Below are 3,057 nucleotides of genomic sequence, written 5' to 3' on the forward strand. Positions count from 1 at the left end.
CCGACAGTTGATCTTTTCTCTCCAAGTTGCTTTCCGATTCTCTTGTAGCCCATCCCAGCCTTGTGCAGATCAACAATCTTGTCCCTGATGTCCGTAGAAAGCTCTTTGGTCTTGGCCATGGTGGTGATGTTGGATGCTGGTTGTTTGGGTGTTGACAGGTGTCTTTTATACAGGTAACGAGGTGAGGCAGGTGTATTTGATGTAGATAATTGGTTGGGATTGGGGCTGTGTCTTAAAGAAAGACTAACTGGCTTGTAGGAGCCAGAATACTTGCTGTTTGGTAGGGGCTCATATACTTGTTTTTCCTCATCAGATGGTCATCAATTTTTATAAATTCATATGATGTGATTTTCTGGAATTTTCTTTGGGATTCTGTCTTTCACTGTTAGAATGTACATATGATTAAAATTGTAGATTGTTGCATTCTTTGTAAGTGGGCAAACCTGCAAAATCAGCAAGGGGTCAAATACTTATTTCCCCCACTGTAGATAGTGATTAGCATCGATCGGCCTGTGAATTGGTAACAGTACAGGCAGTGTTGGCTACAAAACTGTTATCGGACAAGAATGGACATCTCCTACACACTCTCTCCGGCTGGTGCCACCTGCTGCCCGTGCAAGCGATAATAATTGAAAACCTGCTCTACCGACTAAACACTTCTGATCAGCCACAGAAACAGAATTGCAGAATAGACAAGAAACACCCTCCAACAGAAATAATATTATGTAATTCATAAAATTAGGTCTATAGCAGTAACACTGTCCCTCCCTCTCCTGAAGCTGGCCTACGCTTCTCACACATTTTCGTGATTGAAAGCACCCCGAACGTGTAATTTGACACTGTTCTGTAGAAACAAGGAACAAAGTTGGAACTGCATCCCTCCTAAATAAAACAACTAAGAAGTGTGTTCAGTGCTACAGTACAGGTGCTTAGGTAGAACACGTTTAGGCTAAAAGTGTGGACAGACAAGACGACATAACATGTTACCCGACAGTAGTCTTCATCTTGACACTGGTCGGAGTGACAAATCCACTGGTCCTGCAACTGCTGAACCACTGAAAATATTAGCTATTAACCATGTTTGATAATTATTAAATAGGAACTTGACTATTGCCAACATCAAGCCCGTTCTGAAAATTTGTCGAGCTATAAAATAGCCTGAAAATGACATACATTATATAGCTTGCATGCGTTATACATTTGCATCACATTAGCAGAGCAAGTGATACTAACAAAGTGAGGACCGGCTCGCCAACACATTGCTCCATGGTGCCGCTGGTTGAAAACTCCAAAGGGTACCTTTAAATAACAAACACTAAAAAGTTATATGTCCACCCACCACACCCTTATTTTCTATTGTGCCATTTAAAAGGCAAATATCCGCCTGTTTCTACTCTTGCCTCTCCTTTTTATATTCAGTGCTATAATGGGAAAATATAATTCACCTCTCAGTCACATGTTGAAACTGTCTTATATGACAGCTGTGCGAAAAGTGTCAGATATTTTAACGCACATTTTAAGATGGAACTCATCACTATTTTCAGAGCTGTTTCAGAACCAATTATTATGATGTATTTATATTTGAATATGATATTCAAACAATCGCGGCTGCTCAAATTTAGTCCCTGATTAACTGTGAACTGAGCAGCACCAGGATATAAATCAGCATAACATCACACACTAAAGTCTTGATTTTCTGGTTTCCAACTGTGGAAGACAGACACACACACACACACACACACACACACACACAGCCGTGTGTCATTATCTTCGTAGGGATCTGTTATTGACGTTATGCATTCCCTAGCCCCTTAGCCCAACCTTAACCATCACAGGTTGATGCCTAACCATCACCTTATTCTAACCTGAACACTGAAACCAGAGATGTTTCTCAATAATGTGTTCTTTTCTGTACTTGTGTTCTTGTGGACTTGTGAAACGTCATCAGTCGCAGCCCAAGTACCGTTCCAATTCAAAAGTCTGCATCTAGCCAAGTACAGTCAAATACCCGGATGTGTTCTCCGCTTGTGTGGACTTCGTATAGCCAGGTATCCGAGAATGCTTTTTACCGCCAAAAAGCGGAAATGTCGGAGGCGAAAATTCACAACTGTAAGTTATAATACTGCTGTTATTGTGTCACAGAACGCAGTTTTAAGAGTTTTTTATCTGGGAATATAGTTGTTTAAACTCCAAATATGTGGTCGATTTCTAAAGACAGAGGTGATTTGAAAATTTGCTACAGCGTTTTCGGAGATGTGAGGTCCCACCTGCTAACAGGTCCGTCATCAAGTCCGCTGCTGTTCCAATTGCTGAATGACTGACTGCATGCTCCCGTTCCTGGGAGTTTGTACTCCCGAGCCGAACTTGCCAAGTCTGAGCTTTAAAGCACAGAAATCCAAACTTGGGGAACTCGGTAACTAAGTCTTGACCCTCAAAAAGCCCTTTAAACTTGTGGGGTCCAGCAAATATAGCATCATCGGTCAGCATCAGAAGCTTTACTTTGTTAATATAGTAATGTAAACAACTATTGAAAACGTATTATGCATTGAAAAGCACCACACTACTAATCAGAGTAATACAATGAGTAGTGTAACTAATTCCTTCTGGTCTATCAGTTGTTTCTTTTAACAACTTCAAAGCTACCACACCCACATGTCACCCATGGCATTGTACATGGTTTAGCAAGCAACTAGACAACAGGAGGTCTTTTAATGACCATCAACAACTAGCTTAACCCCTATTCTCACAGTGAAGCTGCAAGGTTTAATATATATCATATATACAATGTCCCAAAAAGCTCATGTGATTCCTGAATATAAGCGTAACATGGGCTAGCTAGCAGGAAAGAAGACACAACATGTAAATAAGACAAATTTGGAGTTTCCAGAAAGAATATTCCTCCTCTTTTGGCAGCCTCTGAACTAAGCTACCACGTCCTAAACCAGTCTGTCCATTGAGTGCACATAGACTAAACTGATATCAACACTCCGAGCCAACTTCTGGTAAGACACCGATACTGGGATTAGTAACTGTAATGTACTTTCAGAACAAGCCTTT

At 40.8% G+C, this 3,057-nt stretch overlaps 1 long non-coding RNA gene across 1 annotated transcript in view; it reads right to left on the bottom strand.

The window, feature by feature from the left end:
- The window catches only part of LOC123962668, a 2,012-nt gene extending 763 nt beyond the window's left edge, over positions 1–1,249 (bottom strand). The window contains exons 1-2 of the long non-coding RNA XR_006823035.1: positions 1,234–1,249; positions 988–1,047 (exon numbers count right to left, since the gene is read on the bottom strand). This is a non-coding gene — a long non-coding RNA (uncharacterized LOC123962668). The remainder of the gene's footprint in view (positions 1–987; positions 1,048–1,233) is intronic.
- Between the last annotated feature and the right edge of the window lie 1,808 nt (positions 1,250–3,057).

Source organism: Micropterus dolomieu, linkage group LG23 (genome assembly GCF_021292245.1).
Source record: "Micropterus dolomieu isolate WLL.071019.BEF.003 ecotype Adirondacks linkage group LG23, ASM2129224v1, whole genome shotgun sequence".
In the NCBI taxonomy this organism is placed as follows: domain Eukaryota; kingdom Metazoa; phylum Chordata; class Actinopteri; order Centrarchiformes; family Centrarchidae; genus Micropterus; species Micropterus dolomieu.